At 37.4% G+C, this 12,872-nt stretch overlaps 1 protein-coding gene across 4 annotated transcripts in view; it reads left to right on the plus strand.

Moving 5' to 3' along the window:
* The window catches only part of NYAP2 (neuronal tyrosine-phosphorylated phosphoinositide-3-kinase adaptor 2), a 329,537-nt gene that overhangs the window by 238,034 nt on the left and 78,631 nt on the right, over positions 1-12,872 (plus strand). The window lies entirely within an intron of this gene.

Consider the following 12,872-nt stretch of genomic DNA (forward strand, 5'->3'; position numbering starts at 1 on the left):
TACAATTGGTGATGAAAGGAGAGTGACAGGGCGCTTCCTTTAGAGTGTTTTTCAACGCATCCATAACCTGGGGACTGAGCTCTCAAGGTGAATTAGGAGGAAGAGCAATCAAGGAAGAGGACGAGATGCCAGAACCCTGTGACGCTATGACCCACATAACTGAGGAGCTAAAAGGAGGGCAGAGAAGAAGCTGAGAACCTGACAAGGGTGAGGGTGAGCCAGCCACATCCATGACTCGGGTCTTACCTGAAAATGACAGGAAGCCATTTATGGATTTTTAACCCAGGGCTTATGTGATCACATACACAGAGTCAGCTAATTTATGATCATCCATCCTAAACCAAGTGAAACAGATTTATGGAGATCAACATAAACAGGCTGCCCCAAATAACCTGCCTTATAAATCCGAAGGCGAACTGTTATCTTCGCTCTCTAACCCATGAGACTTCACCTTTCCTATACCTAATTGAGAGGTGTTTTTCACTGATTGTTGGTATCTATAAAAATTAATTATTGAGCACCTGAGCAGCCATGTTACACATGTGTTTTTGTTGTTTTTTTCAAAAATCAGCAACATTATGTATGCTTGTCTTTCTTTGGTCCAGTCATTTACTCACTCAGTGAGAACGCTACGAGGTGACAAAAGGATGACCCCTGACTTCAAGGAGCTTATTTATGCCTGTGATCTCAGTTGGTTTTATACAGCAAGGGTGCCTTAGTGCCTCTGATTCAGTAAAATAGGGAACTAGTCCTAGTCTTTGCTGCTTTGTGAAATTTTGTCAAACCCTTTGTGTTCTTATTCCCATTTTTTTTTTCTAGGAAGGTGGTTAGCTAAAGTTATGGGATCAGCCTAGAGTCAAGGAATTTGGTGATATTAACTGATGTGTGTGTACACATATAAAGCCATGAGGCTACTTATGGGTTTTAAACATAAGTTTCATATGATTAGATTTGCAAAGTCAGCTAATTACCTATTACCATATTTTATATATGCATTATATTCATATACACACATATTTCCCCTTTAACTTGGTTTCTGCTAAACACATGCATAAAATATGATACTGTATACTATATAGATACCCTGAACACTGCTAGAAAAAAATACAACTTGATAGTAATTTCATTCTCAGTAGAGAAACTCTGAATTCCAACTATTCTCTGATTCTATTGGGGAAAACAATTAGGTAGAAACCATTGGGATAATGCAGAAGGTGCCTTGCCTTGCCTTGCCTCTCAATACAAGATTAATTCTGCTTGAGAACCACAATGACCATGTGTTGACTCCAGTTTTGACTGTAGCATCAGTGACAGGTGTCTGTCACTGCAGGTGGTGGCTCCACCCTGTGCCCTCTCTGGGGGGAATCCACCCTGACATTGCTCCTAGACCACAGCTGTTAGCTTCCTTTGGAAAGGCCCTGTGGAGATGCTGCACCAACAGTGTTCACAAAGAATGCCCTTTCTGTTTCTGAGAAAAACCACAAAAGACATTATAAAATAGAAGACTCTGTCCGAATTATGCTAGGCATTTACAGAGACTAGTTCTGGAAGTTTTGTAATCGGCCCAGAATACGTATCAAATAATATGTTTATTGCCATCTACTGTCCAACACAGGAACTGCAATCCCTCAAACACACAGACACATACACACACACACACACACACACACAGAGGTTTTTTTTTGTTTTTTTTTGTTTTTTTTTTTTTTTTTTTAAGGTTATAAAGTACTCAGTTGAAAACTTGATAATGTAGGCCAGGTGCAATGGCTCACATCTGTAATCCTAGCACTATGGGAGGCCGAGGTGGGTGGATCACGAGGTCAGGAGGTCAAGACCAGCCTAGCCAACATAGTGAAACCCCATCTCTACTAAAAATACAAAAACTAGCTGGGCGTGGTGGCACATGCCTGTAATCCCAGCTAGTCAGGAGGTTGAGGCAGGAGAATTGCTTGAACCAGGACTCGGGAGGCAGAGGTTGCAGTGAGCCAAGATCGTGCCACTGGATTCCGGCCTGGGCTACAGAGCGAGACTCCATCTCAAAAAACAAAAAAAGAGAACTAGTCAATGTATTTTAGATTTTTTTTTCTGGAAAAATGGGGAAGGTGAACAGATGGAGAAACATGGCTTTTTATCCATGTGAAACATACAAATCATCTTTTAGAGTGGCCTTATTCTTCAAAATATTATTTAGAATAATTCAATCAATAAATGCTTAATGAGTCCTTATCAAGGATCAGTTATCATGTTACTCAGGGAAATACACTGAGGAAAGAGACAGACATGGTTCCTGCTTTCAAAGAGCATGGAGTTTAGTAGAGGAAGAAAGGGAAGGAAGGACCAAGTGTACCAGGCGGAGTGAAGTAGCGTGATTAAAATCCTACGGTAAGAGAAGGCAGGGAGCTTAGGATAACCTGGTGCAGTGTGCTGGGGGCAAGGCTACTGATGAGGCTGGTTGTATAAGCTGAGCTGTGTGTACCATTGTGTGGAAGTGGTGTGTAATTTATTATAAGCAGGGAAGCTAAAAAAAATCAGATTGACCCCCGAATAATAAAAACCACTAACATTTCTTGAGATTTTAGTACATGCTTTTTGCTATGGAAAAATCTTAACATGTATTATCTTATTTAATTCTTACAGCAATCCTGTGAACTAGGTACCTTTATTTCTCCCATTTTATCTGTGAACAAACAAGTGTAGTGAGTTCAAGCAAATTTCTCCTGGTCGTTCAGCTAGGAAGTGATGGGAGTTTAGCAAACCTTGTGAAAAGATATACCTCTTTCCCAAAAGCTCCAGCAGAAGTATGAAAGCCACTCTCATTGACTGGCTTGGGTCACGTGTCCATCCCTGTACCAGTCAATGAGACCAAGGGGATAGAATAATTGATTGGACAGACTTGAGTCATGTGGCCACTTCTGGAGCTAGAGTTGAAGTCAGCTCTTAACTACAGAACCATAGAACTAAGATAACTGGTGACACTGTTCTCTGAAGAAAAATCAAATTACTATTCCAGAAGAAGAGGAAATGGGTTTTAGACAGAGAAAAATGACAGATGACCATTACCCCTCCTAAATATTTATTTTTAAATAAATTTGTATGGATATTTAAAAACTATTTACTACCAAAACTTTTATCAACAGCGTTAGAACATTTGAACAAATAGCAAACTTGAGTTATGCATAATTCTATCAACATTGTTACTAAAAAATACACAGACAAACAAAAACAAAAATGCTGACCAGAAAAGAGGAGTAAAAGAAATGACCTTAATAAACTAGTGCATGATTAATCAAGAGTATCTTTGAGGTCATTCAATTATTTTAACAAATTTCATTTACTAGCATCAAAGAATCAATGAGTAGAACCTTGGAATTTGCTTCTTGTTATAGATGATAAAAAATCCCCTGAGAGTTTGTATAACTTCCCTCAGGTCTCATGGGCAGAAAACAGTGTTTCTTGGATTTTGCCATAGAGATTTTTCCAGGAAAGCATTTCCTAACTGGTGGTTCCCAAATCCCTTGCAATTTTCAAAGGATTTCCCATGTTCCTTGCACTTAAACATGGCATTTTCCTATGTTTTATTGTTTGTTTTAAAATACACAACTGGCTAATTGTATAAAAAGTTACCTTTTTAATAGAGCTCTTTGGGGACAGACTGTGTAAAGCAATGATTCTCAAACTCTGGCTTTGGGGACAGACTGTGTAAAGCAATGATTCTCAAACTCTGGCCTCAGGACACCTTTTGTTCTTAAAATTATTGAGGGCACCAAAGACTTTCCTTTATGAGAATTAAGTATAATAATATTTATCATATTACAAATTAAAATTAGAAACTTAAAATATTATCTAGTAATTAAAAATTTAACAAACCCATAGTATGTTAACATAAATAACATTTTTCTCAAAAAATAACTATTTTCTAAAACTATAACAAATGGCGAGCAGGTTGAATTTGTTTTACATTTGTGAAAATCTTTTTAATGTCTGATTCAATAGAACATAGACAGCATTTCTTATCTTTTTTGTATTCAATCTATTGTAATATCTTGCTTTGGTTAAATATATCAAGAAAATCTGTCCTTATACAGATGTGTAGTTGAAAAGTGAGAAATACTTAAATAGCTTGTTTATATAATTGTGGATATTCGTTTTTAATACTATTCCAAAATTAAATTAATAGTAGTTTCTTAAAGGTTAGTTGCAATGTTAGCTGTATATCAATAAACTCATCATGCTCTCTTACACTTAAATCTATTGCTCTATCTTGAATTGTAAAATGCAGTGTTTTACCCATTATGATTTATAACATTGTGCATTTAGAAAATAGCAGTTCATTACGTCATGTGAATCTTCCATGTGTTGACACATTTTGTTATAAAAATCAATATATCACATTTGTTAATATCACTAGTGATCTCATAAAAAAACAGCCTTTAAGTATTAGGATAATCTCAAGCTCACAGTGATGGGTAAAACTTTTTCAAAATTTTAATTTTGCTTGAAAGCTCAAATTTATTATTGTCAACAAATGCTGTCAGTTGCCTTCTTTGAAGAAATAGACTCACTTCATTCATTTTCAAAAAAGAAAATCTGTCAAATATCCAAGTCTGTGTGTTAGCAGAAAACAAATACTTACTAGTGTAGCTTAGTGCTGCTCCTTTGATGTGTGAAAGTGACAGCAGATTTATCCTTTGCTTTGAGACTTTCAGTACATTTGTCAATACAGTCAAAAAGCAAATAACATCTTAATATTTTTATGAAATAGTTTTGACCTTCTGCTTTGTCCCCCAAAGCATCTTAGAGACCCCCAGAACTTCTGCTATAAAGTGAACAAGCATAACCACTACTGGAGATCAGGTTGAAGTTCTCTGCCATGGAGGATTTGAGTGTGTACAGTCCTAGATTAGGCTTATTCACAGCCAGACATTGCTTAGTTTATATCTATAATTGTCAGTTGGCTCAAGGCAAAAGTATAAGGAACATGGCCATTGAAATAGAACATAGTAATGAGGACCATCAATGTTATAATAACTGGTCACACTTTCTCTCAAAATGTTTGCTCTTTAACAAAGTACAAGATTTAATGGTATAAAGAGGAAATACCATTAGTATTATATCCAGTTTTGATTTTCACTTATTAGGAGTACAGAGCTGCCACATCACAAGGTGGGTTATCTACAAAATATAACCTTGGCATTTCCTTTTTATGATTTTGTTATTTAGAAGCAAAATATAATATATTTTTAAACAGGTCAAGTGATTCTTGTCATGCATTCATTTATAATATCAGCTGACAAAAGGATTTTGTTTGTTTGTGTATTGTATTTTTGATGTCATAAAACAAAGTGAAATTTCTGTCTCCATGATAATATGCATTTGATCCTTTACAACTGTGATACGACTTTTTGAGTTTATATTGAAGCTGATGGATTTTCCTTACGTAATGATTTTTAAAATTAAGGAGCATGATTTACTTGTTAAATGGAAACTATGTTGTTTTTTCATACATACTTTAATTCACTTTTAATGTGAAAAAAGTTTTTTTTGAAAATAAAAGCACATTTTCATATTCAGCTAAAGTGATGAATATCTCAAGGTGTTTTAGAAATTATATATTATTATGAAAGAGGCTGTCAAATAAAAAAAAATTAATGCTTCACTACACTATGTTGCCTTGGATGAAACCAGCTATGCATTGCAGCATCTTGGGCATCCCCGTGTTTTAAGTAATATGATTTATATGCTCTGTACGTAAAAGATGGAAGACAAGGAATATAATGGGTACGTTGAATCATGAGCTGCCACTACATTGCCACCTTACTTTTCTCTGGGTTTTAGGTCTTCAGCAGAATTCTAGTATTCCCAAAAAGAATCATCAATTTTTCCAACATCAATAGTTTTACCATCTAACCCTTCTGTCCTAAATAACACTAGGACCTCCATCCATGGCTACAGGATACTGGGCATCATTCACAGCTATGCAAATCTCAGCTGTCTCCCCAGAGGAAAACTTCTTGGAAAGCTGAGGGGTGGGGAGGGGGGAGCGGAGAGAGAGAGAGAGAGAGAGAAAAGCTACTCCCAAGATAGATTCTTGCATCCTGTTGATTTTCTTTCCTTTCTCCATGGTCACAAAATGATCACAGCAGTTATCAGATTAGTTTTATCTTTTCATATCCATAGTCACCATGCCTAGGTCTACCAGCTTTTCAGAGATCTATAAAATATTTAATATTTTTTAAAAATCATAGCACCCAAAATTCCAAAACTGCCACATTCACATTAATGTTTAAATCAGTAAAAAAATATGACATAGTTCAATGTAATTGTTAAATTTAGTATTAAAACAATTCCACTAAATTTTGAAATAATCTCTAGACTACATTATCAAATCCTGTAATAATTCCTGAGTGTGCAAGATTACTGTTTAGAAGTCATAGCCAATTATAATTAATTGGATTACTCACAGTCTAACAATTTCAAAAAATATATAAAAATTCAAATTCAGGAAAAAAATTACATTTAGTGTAGGACACAAGGGCATCTTACTATGTTCACCTTGATGTGTGATGGGAGCCTCAAACAAAGTGTTCAGAATGCTGGAAATTTTTAATATAGTCCTGGCAGAACTGCCTCTTTGGACTCAGGTGCCAGTTTATCTCAAATAGCACATGTGTTATTTAAAAAAAAAAAAAAAAAAAGTCTTTTCCAGAAATTAGAGTTTGCAATGGGCATACTTTGGTGTATTTAAAAACAAAAAAAAAGCCACTCTGTGACTTCTGTGTAACCCAAATCATTGATTAGAAACTTTCAGCATTATTAGCTACTTGGGGGAGTCATTATGTCTTCACTAGTATAGCAAAAATGTTACCTATTGACAAAATTGAACAAAATATGTGTCCTCAGAATTTGACTGATTTTATTTCTTTAATGCTAGATGAAATTGTTCTTTTGTGTATGAAAATGGACCAATCTTATATTGTTATGCAAATACAGTGGTTGAGAATCATCATTTGTCTTTTTTTCTGGAAACAAATAGAACTCCAATACTCACAGTAATAGCAGCCGATGCCGTGGAGATGATCCTGTAACAATACTAATGACATAATCCTGAACAAAAATTCAGTTCTCCTTAAGGGAAAGATAAGAAATGATTATCTTTTTTTAAAAAAAGCAATGAAAGTTTATTAGGAACAAAAAGAAAGTCCAGATGCAGTTCCTTATGCCTGTAATCCCAACGGTTTGGGAGGCCAAGGTGAGCAGACCACCTGAGGTCAGGGGTTTGAGACCAGCTTGGCCAACATGGTGAAACCCTGTCTCTACTAAAAATACAGAAGATTAGCCATCCATGGTGGCATGCGCCTGTAGTCTCAGCTACTCTGGAAGCTGAGGCAAAAGAATCATTTGAACCTGGGAGGTGGAGGTTGCCGTGAGCTGACATTGCATCACTGCACTCCAGCCTGGGCAGAAAAAAAAAAAAAAAAAAGAAGAAGAAAAAAGCTAACTAATAAATTACATAGTCCTACTGGTACCTACTTAATAAAAATCTTTTTGATGATGGCGAGTTACAGACCTGGAAACATCTCATTGTATTGTCTTGATAATGGTTTACTCAAAGGAGTTAAAATGACTGCGTTCCTCCCTCCTTCTCACCTTCCTTCCCTCCTTTCCTTTCTTTTTTCTTCTTTCTTCCTTTTCCTTCCTCTCTGTTTCCCTCCTCCACTGCCTTTCTCTCTCTCTCTCTCTCTTTCTGAATCAACCTCTTTCTCATTTTTTTCTTATTCTCTTTACATTGATCTTCACTAAATTGCACAAGTGAGTCAACTTTTACTTCTGGGATGATACTAGAAGAGTTTTCAAAGGAAAAAATTTTTCCTTGGACTTAGGAAGAACAAGTGCCTTCTAGTTAATAATTAATCTCTCAATTGGGTGAATTTTCCTTGGGGTAGGAAAGGTCTGTCTTAGATCTCTTTCTAGGCATATGCCCGTTGTTGGTGGACCCCAAAATTCTTGGCAATTATTCTGTTAAAATTCAGGATCAAAACTTATTGTTTCCAGTGTCATGGCTCCTTAGCCTCACCGTTCAAGTCTTAAAGAGCATTGCATTTCCAAAGGTAGGTGAGCCAAACATTGCATTTAGATGTTATAGGCCTAAAGGATCTGTGAGAGGCTTGATTATAATTTGAATCTTTTCTAGAATTTTCAGGATTGCTTCAGATAATTCTTTTGGTCAAAGGTAGGTGAGCTGAACAATTGCACTTTGATGTCACAGGCCTAAAGGATCTCTGAAAGGCATGGTTATAATTAGAATATTTTCTAGGATTTTCATGATTGCTTCAGATAATTCTTTTGGTCAAAGAAACGGTGGTGGATGCAACCTCGTAAGGATTTGTTTCATCAGCCTGGTCTCAGAAACACCATAGGAAATTCCAAATGCGTTTAGGTTAAGAATCATGTGAAACTGAAAGAAGAGCCAAAATAAATGAGATAAACAAAAATCTCACCATTTAAAAAATGTTCCTGCTGGCTGGGCACGGTGGCTCATGCCTGTAATCCTAGCACTTTGGGAGGCCAAGGCAGGCAGATCACCTGAGGTCAGGAGTTTGAGACCAGCCTGACCAACATGGAGAAAACCCATCTCTACTAAAAATACAAAATTAGCCAGGCATGGTGATGCCTGCCTGTAATCCCAGCTATTCAGGAGGCTGAGCCAGGAGAATCACTTGAATCTGGGAGGCAGAGATTGCGGTGAGCCAAGATTGTGCCATTGCACTCCAGTCTGGGCAACAAGAGCAGAACTTCATCTCAAAAAAAAAAAAAAAAAAAAAAAGTTCCTCCCATGTGATACCATTAAGCAGCAGTATTATGGAGTGTATGTGTGTGTGTGTGTCTGTGTGTATCTGCCTGTGTATGTATGTGTACATTATGAATATATGATAATGATCTTAGTCTATCCCTGCATGTGGAGTCATATTCCATGCTGGGATTGAACATTAGACCACTGGGTGAACTGACTCTAGAACTAGCCCACACAGAGTGCTTGGCTATCAGTTTAATTTGCCATGTTCAATGGATGGTTAGTGATTTATATTGTAGTGCCTACTGGGGCTTGATGAACCTAGACGTGATCTGGACTGGCATCCTATGGGGGTAGAGCAAGACGTTTCCAGGTCACGGTGGAATTTGGAGTTTGCTTGGATTTTGGTGAGGCGTAGTCTGTGCATTGGAGATACTGTTGTCTACAATGGAAACAGGTTTGGTCTGACCAGAAACCAACAAAAGGGGAAATTAATCTTTAGGTAACTTAGGTAATATAAAAGCCTTTGATCTGGTTAGATAATCTTTTTTCATCAGATGATAATATCTTCAACGTAAACTGGAAAAAATCTGTATAGTAAATAATTATTATTTGTCATCCTTTTCTAGGGAAAAAAAATACTGAATTTTCTCATTCCATGTGACCAAATGTGCTAAGCTAGTCATGGCATGTATGGAAACATTGAAACATTGGCTTATTATGGAAACATGTCAACCAGGGTTCTGATGGATGCTTTGCTTGTTGTTTTATATAATAAAGGATGATTCCTTAAGATATGCAAGGATTTAGGCATCCTGGGAAATGAGGTTAATTTATAAGTTACCAGGATATTGTATCTATGTCATCATATGATACATTTGTGTTTAAACAGCCTCAGAGAGAATCCAGTGGTATTTTCAAGAATGGATGGGCAGACATTAAACACCCGCACAAAATCAAGGGAGAATTTTCAAATGCCAAGCCTCCTCTGTAGGACCCCAGAGGGTCACATCCCCTCTAACTGGAATCACTGCCTTAGTAAGTAGGGGAGAGAGGCTTGAAACCAGATCTTATAACATATTTGTTGTTACGTCATTGCCTCCTTGCTTTGGGGAGTTGCAGTGACCTTCTCCAGGTTAATTGGAGTATCTTCAGTGAAAGAAAAATACATAATAATTGAATGCTTATTAGGTGGTTCCTACCAGCAAAAATGCTGAAAACCACAACAAGCAGTGCAAATGCTATCTAAATGATAAGGCAGTTCAGAAGAGAGAAAGAAGAAAACAAGATCACAGGATGCTTTACAATAAAAGTACACTTTGAACTAGGTCTTAGAAAATGGTGAGATATGGTTTGATTAATGCCCATGCTTGGCAACAACTTGAGGTGAAAGGTGGAAGAATCAAAAGTGGATACCAAGAGGATAGATCAAATTATATATATGTATGTGTGCATACATATGTGTGTGTGTGTGTGTGTGTGTATATATATATATATATATATATATATATATATATATATATAAAAAACTTTATTTTTTGAGATGGAGTTTTGCTCTTGTTGCCCAGGCTGGAGTGCAATGGCATGGTCTTGGCTCAGTGCAACCTCCGCCTCCCAGGTTCAAGCGATTCTCCTGCCTCAGCCTCCAGAGTAGTTGGGATTACAGGCATCCAACACCACGCCCAGCTAATTTTTGTATTTTTAGTAGAGACAGGGTTTCACCATGTTGGCCAGGCTAGTCACGAACTCCTGACCTCAGGTAATCTGACTGCCTTGACCTCCCAAAGTGCTGGGATTACAGGTGTGAGCCACTGTGCCCAGCCCAAATAGTATATATTTTAGGAAGCAAGAAGCAGTGGAAAATAGAGTGGACCTGATCAGATGGAGCCAGGTCACAGAGGACCTCTGGAAAATAGACAGTTTTTCATGATAATAAATATGGAATAATTGAACATTTTTGAAAAAGATGAGTGGCCTAAAGTATCTAGGAAACACAGTCTGCATTGTGTCCAAGTTAGATTTGAGCAGAGAGATTATGGGGAGGTTTCTGAGATGAGTTGAGATAACTACAAGAGCCATTGCAAGGGGGGCGGGGGGGAAAGCAAATTCCAACAGGACTAAATTTATAGAGAGAGGAAAAGAAAGCTATGAACTGAAAAAGTACAAGATCTGGACCCTAAGCCTTTAGGAAAATGGAGGTGATGTTTCTACTATACGTAGGAAAAGTAGAAGGAAGATCCAAGATATTGAGAAGAAGCTGGAACTTGGTTTGCATCCTGAAGCAATGTATACAGCCTAGGGACCAGGAAGCACAGGGGCTCAAAATCAAACAGGAGCATGGGAAGGGGACAAAGCTATGGGAACCTGCATGTGACTCCAAGGGAAAACATTATCTTTGAAACCATGAGAATGCTGATGTTCTTAAGAGAGAAGGTGCGGAGGGAAAAGGCCAAGCAAGAGACAAATTGATAAAGCTAAAAGGACATTGGGTTGAGAGAGAGGTGAAGGAATGCATATCACAGGTGGAAAGAGAGTCATTTTCCAGAAAGAGAATGTAGTTGGTTTCATTAAAAGTAGAAGGAGGAATAGAGGTAAGAGTCACTATGCACGTACTTGTGCAAGTGCATGCGTATGTGTGTGTATGTGTGTAGGGGGTGAGAGCTAGCATTCACTAAAAGCACTTGTTATGTGTCTGGTGTTTTTCTATGAATTTTGCATGTAATTCAGTTTATCTGTTTACTTAGCACTAGCTCAACTCTTCTCCACTAACCTGGAAACCAGGATATTTCACTATTACTATTTCCTTATAACACACAAGCAATACATTCTGAAATGCTTTTGACTTCTGGATCGGTTGGAAAGTAAGTCTGTGGATCCAGGATCCTTCCCAGTTCAGATTTTGCTGACCATTCAGTACTGTTGGCAGGTGTTAATTACTGCAGCTTCTTCAGGGTCTCTCCTTGTCCTGCTCCCCAGAACACAGTGGATACTCTGATAAATGATACCACAGCACCCTCTACTTCTTCCTTCTAAAATATTTCCTAATTTTCGGCAAATGGTTTTAGGCTTAATGTCTCTCCCCTGAGAATACATAAACGTCATTAGAATATGGAGTCTCCAACTCCTGGGCTCAAGTGATCCACCCACATCAGCCCCACAAAGTGCTGAGATTATAGACATAAGCCATTGTGCCTGGCCCATCATTTGTTGTTTAATGTCTATGTTTAGTGCATAGACTGTGCAGTCCCTTAGAGCAATATTGGGATTTTGGTCACTACTCTCTGGCAAGTTCCTGGCACATAGTAGGCATAAAATACATAGATGCCGAATGTTGAATAAGTGACTAAATTCATTTTATTTGAGAAGAACTAAAACTTATATAATGAAAACAATTGTCTAAGATCATACACCTAGCAGAGTCAGATTCAAAATTAGCTCTAAGTCCAAACCTTGTTTATTGTCTTTTATTGTTTTCCTCTAAATCAGAAGTACAGAGAAAACACTATTTGATTTGCCAAGAAAGAAAACTATTATTTCCCTTAGGAGAATAATATTAATAGAGAGGTGAAGCATTGTTGAATAGGTGGAAACAGGACTGAGAGAGGAAAGGCACATATGGGTGAGAGTGTTATGAGTCTGTGTGTAAGTAGGCGTAAGCTTACTCATTCTGTGTGTCTGCATGTTGTGTCTGAGAGGGGTTGGGAGTGGAGGAGTGGAAGGCAATTGATGGAAACTGAAGTTGGCAGTGAACCATTCATGCAACGCAGATATAGTCAATGCTTTTCTCTGAAGTGCGATTCATATAGAAATGGCATAAGGATAGTGCACCTCCCCAGTGTGAGCAACACATTTTTTTTTTTTTCTAACAGAATTGGGCACATTCTGGTTCTCTGGCACGTGTGTCAGTTCTCAGTACTGTAGTTACGTCGTATCATTTAAAGTGAGTTGTTCAATGAGTTTAATTTTTAGGTCAAGTTTATAAAGAAAGGCTTTTTGAAAAGCACTTGTTTATTTATTAGGCAAAGACTGAACTTGGAAAACCTTAGGTTTCTAATTTGTAAGTCGAGGGTATTGATAGCTA

Source organism: Pongo pygmaeus, chromosome 11 (assembly GCF_028885625.2).
Source record: "Pongo pygmaeus isolate AG05252 chromosome 11, NHGRI_mPonPyg2-v2.0_pri, whole genome shotgun sequence".
NCBI lineage: Eukaryota > Metazoa > Chordata > Mammalia > Primates > Hominidae > Pongo > Pongo pygmaeus.